General features: G+C 34.9%; 1 non-coding gene across 1 annotated transcript; it reads left to right on the top strand.

Annotated features, from left to right (window-relative positions):
- The first annotated feature begins 415 nt into the window (after positions 1-415).
- LOC130964581 (small nucleolar RNA R71) lies at positions 416-519 on the top strand. Its single transcript, XR_009080669.1, has one exon. It is a non-coding gene; the product is annotated as a small nucleolar RNA R71 (small nucleolar RNA).
- Positions 520-8,589: the final 8,070 nt, after the last annotated feature.

Raw genomic sequence — 8,589 nt, 5'->3', positions numbered from 1 at the left:
ATTATAGGTGTTTTTATAAGGTTCACCCATGTAATTTACCTCTGCTATTGCAGGGTTTTCAGGATCATAAGCTTCTTCAGAGGCTGCCTCTTTAGTACTGTTGGATGCATTTTGCCATCCATTCAGACTTTGAGAAATCATGTTGACTTGCTGAGTCAACACTTTGTTCTGATCCAATATGGCATTCAGAGCATCAATTTCAAGAACTCCCTTCCTCTGAAGCGTCCCATTATTCACGGAATTCCTCTCAGAAGTGTACATGAATTGGTTATTTGCAACCATGTCAATAAGTTCCTGAGCTTCTGCAGGCATTTTCTTTAGGTGAATAGATCCACCTGCAGAGTGGTCCAATGACATCTTGGAAAACTCAGATAGACCATAATAGAATATATCTAATATGGTCCACTCTGAAAACATGTCAGAAGGACACTTTTTGGTCATCTGCTTGTATCTTTCCCAAGCTTCATAGAGGGATTCACCATCTTTTTGCTTGAAGGTCTGAACATCCACTCTAAGCTTGCTCATCTTTTGAGGAGGAAAGAATTTATCCAAGAAGGCCGTGACCAGCTTATCCCAGGAGTCCAGGCTATCTTTAGGTTGTGAGTCCAACCATGTTCTAGCTCTGTCTCTTACAACAAAAGGGAAAAGCATGAGCCTGTAGACTTCAGGATCTACTCCATTCGTCTTAACAGTCTCACAAATCTGCAAGAATTCAGTTAAAAACTGGTAAGGATCTTCAGATGGAAGTCCATGAAACTTGCAGTTTTGTTGCATTATAGCAACTAATTGAGGTTTCAGCTCAAAATTGTTTGCTCCAATAGCAAGAATTGAGATGCTTCTTGATGAGCGGATAATTTATACGCTCTTTGGCATTGTTTTTAGGTAGTTTTTAGTATGATCTAGCTACTTTTAGGGATATTTTCATTAGTTTTTATGTTAAATTCACATTTCTGGACTTTACTATGAGTTTGTGTGTTTTTCTGTGATTTCAGGTATTTTCTGGCTGAAATTGAGGGACCTGAGCAAAACTCTGATAAGAAGGCTGACAAAGGACTACTGATGCTGTTGGAATCTGACCTCCCTGCACTCGAAAGGGATTCTGGAGCTAAAGAACTCCAAACGGCGCGCTCTCAACAGTGTTGGAAAGTATACATCTAGAGCTTTTCAGCAATATATAATAGTCCATACTTTATTCGGGAATTGACGACGTAAACTGGCGCTCAACGCCAGTTCCATGCTGCATTCTGGAGTCAAACGCCAGAAACACGTCACGAACCAGAGTTGAATGCCCAAAACACGTTACAACTTGGCGTTCAACTCCAAGATAAGCCTCAGCTCGTGTAACATTCAAGCTCAGCCCAAACATACACCATGTGGGCCCCGGAAGTAGATTTATGCACCAATTACTTACTTCTGTAAACCCTAGCAGCTAGTTTATTATAAATAGGACTTTTTACTAGTGTATTAGACATCTTTGAACGTTTAGTTCTTAGACCTTGGGGGCTGGCCTCTCGGCCATGCCTGAACCTTCATCACTTATGTATTTTCAACGGTGGAGTTTCTACACGCCATAGATTAAGGGTGTGGAGCTCTGCTGTACCTCAAGTTTTAATGCAATTACTATTATTTTCTATTCAATTCGATTTATTCCTGTTCTAAGATACCATTCGTACTTCAACCTGATGGATGTGATGATCCGTGACACTCATCATCATCCATCCGTATGAACGCGTGCCTGACAACCACTTCCGTTCTACAAGCGAAAGCTAGAGTGCGTATCTCTTGGATTCCTTAATCAGAATCTTCGTGGTATAAGCTAGAATTGATGGCGGCATTCATGAGAATCCGGAAAGTCTAAACCTTGTCTGTGGTATTTTGAGTAGGATTTTGGGATTGAATGACTGTGACGAGCTTCAAACTCGCGATTGCTGGGCGTGATGACAAACGCAAAAGAATCAAGGGATTCTATTCCAACATGATCGAGAATCAACAGATGATTAGCCGTGCCGTGACAGAGCATTTGGACCTTTTTCACTGAGAGGATGGGATGTAGCCATTGACAACGGTGATGCCCTACATACAGCTTGCCATGGAAAGGAGTAAGAAGGATTGGATGGATGCAGTAGGAAAGCAGAGATTCAAAAGGAATACAGCATCTCCATACACTTATCTGAAATTCCTACCAATGAAATTACATAAGTATTTCTATCCTTTATTAATAAATTAATTATCTCTTTATATTTTCGAAAACCCAATAATCAATTATTATCCGCCTGACTGAGATTTACAAGATGACCATAGCTTGCTTCATACCAACAATCTCTGTGAGCTCGAACCTTACTCACGTAAGGTATTATTTGGACGACCCAATACACTTGCTGGTTAGTTGAGCGAAGTTGTGAGGTTATATTTAGACCATGGTATTGAGCACCAAGTTTTTTGGAGCTATTACTGGGGAATTAATTTTGAACAACAATTCAAGCATAAATCACAATTTCGTCCACCAAGTTTTTGGTGCCGTTGCCGGGGATTGTTCGAGTATGGACAACTGACGGCTCATCTTGTTGCTCAGATTGGGTAATTTTATTTTATTTTATTTTGTTTTATTGTTCTTAAATTTCGAAAAAAAAATTTATATTACTTATCCTGTTCTTCAGAATTTTTAAGAATGAATTCTAGAGTTTCATGAAGCATGTTGAAGCCTGGCTGGCTATAAAGCCATGTCTAAATTTTTTTGGACTGAGGCTTCAAAACCATCTTCATAGAGGCAAGTTAATTGGAATATTAGTTGTATGCTAAAGCTTGGCTGGCTATTGACCATGTCTAGTGTTTTAGATCGGAGCTTTCACATAAAGCTTAGCCGGCTATTATGCCATGTCTAATTCCTAGACCGGAACTTTAGACAAACATTGCATGATTCCTGGAATTCATTTTAAAAATTTAGAATTTCTTATTTTATTTTTCCTATATGTTTTCAAAAAAATATAAAAATAAAATACAAAAAAATTAGAAAATCATAAAAATAAAAAATATTTTGTGTTTCTTGTTAGAGTCTTGTGTCAAGTTTTAAGTTTGGTGTCAATTGCATATTCATCATGAATTTTTCGAAAATTGCATTCATGCATTGCATTCATCATGATCTTCAAGTTGTTCTTGATGAACTTTCTTGTTTGATCTTCATATTTTCTTGTTTTGTGTTGTATGGTGTTTTTCATGTGCATTTTTACATTCATAGTGTCTAAACATGAAAGATTTCTAAGTTTGGTGTCTTGCATGTTTTCTTTACATTGAAAATTTTTCAAAAATATGTTCTTGATATTCATCATGATCTTCAAAGTGTTCTTGGTGTTCATCTTGACATTCATAGTGTTCTTGCATGCATCATGTGTTTTGATCCAAAATTTTCATGCATTAAGTATTTTTAGTGTTTTTCTCTCTCATAAAAATAAATTTCAAAAATAAAAAATATCTTATCTTTTAAAAATTCTTATCTTTTTAAAATCTTTTTCAAAAATCATATCTTTTCCATTTTTTATCATATTCGAAAATTTCAAAAATCTTTTTCAAAATATTTTCAAAATCTTTTCCTTATCTTTACATCATATTTTCGAAAATATCATCAACAATTAATGTTTTGATTCAAAAATTACAAGTTTGTTACTTTCTTGTTAAGAAAGATTCAAACTTTAAGTTCTAGAATCATATCTTGTGATTTCTTGTGAGTCAAGTCATTAATTATGATTTTAAAATTCAAATATTTTTTAAAACTAACTTCAATTATATATTTTTAAAACCATATCTTTTAAAATCATATCTTTTCAAAAAATATCTTTTCAATCTTATCTTTTTAAAAATCATATCTTTTTATCATATCTTTTTAAAAATTTTATCTTTTTCGAAAATTTGATTTTAAAATATCTTAACTAACTTCTTATCTTCTTATCTTTTCAAATTTGATTTCAATATCTTTTTCAACTAACTAACTAACTTTTTGTTTGTTTCTTATCTTTTTCAAAACCACCTAACTACTTTTTCCTCTCTAATTTTCGAAAATACCTCCCTCTTTTTCAAAAATTCTTTTTAATTAATTAATTGTTTCAAATTTTAATTTTAATTTTATTTCTTCCTTTAATTTTCGAAATTACTAACCCATTTTTCAAAATTATTTTCGAATTTCTCTCCCCCTCATCTCTTTCTATTTATTTTATTTATTTACTAACACTTCTCTTCATCCTAAAATTCGAACCCCCCTCTCTCTGATTTCGAATTTTCCTCTTCTCCTTCCTATTCTTCTTCTTTTCTACTCACATAAAGGAACCTCTATATCTAGACAAAGAGGATCCCTATTAATATTTTCTGTTCCCTTCTTTTTCATATGAGCAGGAGCAAGGACAAGAACATTCTTATTGAAGCAGATCCTGAACCTGAAAGGACTCTGAAGAGGAAGTCAAGAGAAACTAAAATTCAACAATTCAGAGAAAACTTTACAGAAATTTTTGAAAAAGAAGAGGAGATGGAAGCCAAAAATAATAACAATGCAAGGAGGATGCTTGGTGATTATACTACACCTAAGGCCAGAGAAACCTCAAAAGAAAAAAAAAGAAAAAAAAAAGAGAAAAGGGAAGACAAAAAGCTTCCACCTCCAAGTCATGGGAGATGGAGAGATTCATCTCAAGGGTCCATAGCTCAGTAGAGGAGCATTTGACTGCACATCAAGAGAACATGAGGAATTCCCTCATCAAGAAATTCCTGAGATACCTCAGGGGATACATTTTCCTCCACATAATTATTAGGAGCACCAAAATCACTAGGGAGGTGCAACAAAGACAAGGAAGAGACATAGAAGAGCTCAAGGACATCAATGGTCCTTCAAGAAGGTGCCACCCTCACTAAGGTGGACTCATTCCTTGTTCTTAAATTTTTTTCTGCCTTTCGTTTTTTTATGTTATATGTTTATCTATGTTTGTGTCTTTATTACATGATCATTAGTAGTTAGTAACTATGTCTTAAGGCTATGAATAATTCTATGAATCCTTCACCTCTCTTAAATGAAAAATGTTTTTAATTCAAAAGAACAAGAAGTACATGAATTTCGAATTTATCCTTGAATTTAGTTTAATTATATTGATGTGGTGACAATACTTTTTGTTTTCTGAATGAATGCTTGAACAGTGCATATTTTTTATCTTGTTGTTTATGAATGTTAAAATTGTTGGCTCTTGAAAGAATGATGAATAAGAAAAATGTTATTGATGATCTGAAAAATCATGAAATTGATTCTTGAAGCAAGAAAAAGCAGTGAAAAACAAAAGCTTGCGAAAAAAAATATTGGCGAAAAAAAATTTAGAAAGAAAAAGAAAAAGCAAGCAGAAAAAGCCAATAGCCCTTAAAACCAAAAGGCAAGGGTAAAAAGGATCCAAGGCTTTGAGCATCAATAGATAGGAGGGCTCAAGGAAATAAAATCCAGGCCTAAGTGGCTAAATCAAGCTGTCCCTAACCATGTGCTTGTGGCATGCAGGTCCAAGTGAAAAGCTTGAGACTGAGTGGTTAAAGTCGTGATCCAAAGCAAAAAGAGTGTGCTTAAGAGCTCTGGACACCTCTAACTGGGGACTCTAGCAAAGCTGAGTCACAATCTGAAAAGGTTCACCCAGTCATGTGTCTGTGGCATTTATGTATCCAGTGATAATACTGGAAAACAAAGTGCTTAGGAACACGGCCAAGACTCATTAAAGTAGATGTGTTCAAGAATCAACATACTTAACTAGGAGAATCAATTAACACTATTTGAACTCTGAGTTCCTATAGATGCCAATCATTCTGAACTTCAAAAGAAAAAAGTGAGATGACAAAACTGTTCAGAAGCAAAAAGCTACAAGTCCCGTTCATCTAATTAGAATTAATATTCATTGATATTTTGAGATTTATAGTATATTCTCTTCTTTTAATCCTAATTGATTTTCAGTTGCTTGGGGACAAGCAACAATTTAAGTTTGGTGTTGTGATGAGCGGATAATTTATACGCTTTTTGGCATTGTTTTTAGGTAGTTTTTAGTATGATCTAGCTACTTTTAGGGATGTTTTCATTAATTTTTATGTTAAATTCACATTTCTGGACTTTACTATGAGTTTGTGTGTTTTTCTGTAATTTCAGGTATTTTCTGGCTGAAATTGAGGGACCTGAGCAAAACTCTGATAAGAAGGCTGACAAAGGACTGCTGATACTGTTGGAATCTAACCTCCCTGCACTCGAAATGGATTTTCTAGAGCTACAGAATTTCAAATGGCGCGCTCTCAGTGGCGTTGGAAAGTAGACATCCAGAGCTTTCCCGCAATATATAATAGTCCATACTTTATTTGGGAATTGACGACGTAAACTGGCGCTCAACGCCAGTTCCATGCTGCATTTTGGAGTCAAACGCCAGAAACACGTCACGAACCAGAGTTGAATGCCCAAAACATGTTACAACTTGGCGTTCAACTCCAAGATAAGCCTCAGCTCGTGTAACATTCAAGCTCAGCCCAAACATACACCAAGTAGGTCCCGGTAGTGGATTTATGCATCAATTACTTACTTCTGTAAACCCTAGCAGCTAGTTTATTATAAATAGGACTTTTTACTAGTGTATTAGACATCTTTGAATGTTTAGTTCTTAGACCTTGGGGGTTGGCCTCTCGGCCATGCCTGAACCTTCATCACTTATGTATTTTCAACGGTGGAGTTTCTACACACCATAGATTAAGGGTGTGAAGCTCTGCTGTACCTCAAGTTTTAATGCAATTACTATTATTTTCTATTCAATTCGATTTATTCCTATTCTAAGATACCATTCATACTTCAACCTGATGGATGTGATGATCCGTGACACTCATCATCATCCATCCGTATGAACGCGTGCCTGACAACCACTTCCGTTCTACAAGCGAAAGCTAGAGTGCGTATCTCTTGGATTCCTTAATTAGAATCTTCGTGGTATAAGCTAGAATTGATGGCGGCATTCATGAGAATCCGGAAAGTCTAAACCTTGTCTGTGGTATTCCGAGTAGGATTCTGGGATTGAATGACTGTGACGAGCTTCAAACTTGCGATTGCTGGGCGTGATGACAAACGCAAATGAATCAAGGGATTCTATTCCAACATGATCGAGAATCAACAGATGATTAGCCGTGCCGTGACAGAGCATTTGGACCTTTTTCACTGAGAGGATGGGATGTAGCCATTGACAATGGTGATGCCCTACATACAGCTTACCATGGAAAGGAGTAAGAAGGATTGGATGGATGCAGTAGGAAAGCAGAGATTCAAAAGGAATACAGCATCTCCATACACTTATCTGAAATTCCTACCAATGAAATTACATAAGTATTTCTATCATTTATTAATAAATTAATTATCTCTTTATATTTTCGAAAACCCAATAATCAATTATTATCCGCCTGACTGAGATTTACAAGATGACCATAGCTTGCTTCATACCAACAATCTCTGTGGGATCGACCCTTACTCACGTAAGCTATTACTTGGACGACCCAGTACACTTGCTGGATAGTTGAGCAAAGTTGTGAGGTTATATTTAGACCATGGTATTGAGCACCAAGTTTTTTGGAGCCATTACTGGGGAATTAATTTCGAACAACAATTCAAGCATAAATCACAATTTCGTCCACCACTTCTTCCATCAAACTTGGACGTGGGTTTAGTAAAATCACTAAGCATCCTCCTTGCATCATTGTTGTTTGGTTCGGCTGCCATCTCCTTCTCTTGTTCAAAAATTTCAGAGAGGTTGCCTCTAAATTGTTGTAATTTAGCTTCTCTTAGTTTCCTCTTCAGAGTCCTTTCAAGTTCAGGATCAGCTTTAACAAGAGTGCCTTTTTTCTTGTTCCTGCTCATATGAAAGAGAAGAGAAAAAGAAAAGGAAGAGGAATCCTCTATGTCACAGTAGAGAGGATCCTTATTATTAGTAGAAGAAGAAAGGGGATACAGATTAAGAAGAAGGAATAATCCAAACACAAGGGTAAGGATAGAGGTAGTGATTGGAGATGAAGAGAGGTGAAGAGAAGTGTTAGTAAATAAATAAATAAATAGAAGAAGACGAGAGAGAGAATTCGAAAATTAATTTTGAAAAGGAGTTAATGATTTTCGAAAATTAAAGATGAGATAGAATTTAAAATTAAAATTTAAAACAACTAGTTAATTTAAAAAGAATTTTGAAAAAGTGATGAGATATTTTCGAAAATTAGAGAGGGAAAAGTAGTTAGGTGGTTTTGAAAAAGATAAGAAACTAACAAAAAGTCAAATAGTTAGTTGAAAAAGATTTGAAAATCAAATTTGAAAAGATAAGAAGATAAGAAGTTAGAAAAGATATTTTAAAATCAAATTTTTGAAAAAGATAAAATTTTGAAAAAGATATGATATAAAAGATAAGATAAGATAGATTTAATTTTTAAAATTAAAATTAATTACTTTGACTAACAAGAAACTAAAAGATATGATTTTAGAATTTAAAGATTGAACCTTTCTTAACAAGCAAGTAACAAACTTCAAAATTTTGAATCAATCACATTAATTGTTAGTGTAATTTTCGAAAATAA

The sequence above is a fragment of the Arachis stenosperma genome, chromosome 2 (assembly GCF_014773155.1).
Source record: "Arachis stenosperma cultivar V10309 chromosome 2, arast.V10309.gnm1.PFL2, whole genome shotgun sequence".
In the NCBI taxonomy this organism is placed as follows: domain Eukaryota; kingdom Viridiplantae; phylum Streptophyta; class Magnoliopsida; order Fabales; family Fabaceae; genus Arachis; species Arachis stenosperma.
Note: the sequence above shows the minus strand (reverse complement) of the source record. Positions and strands in the feature narration are given on the sequence as shown.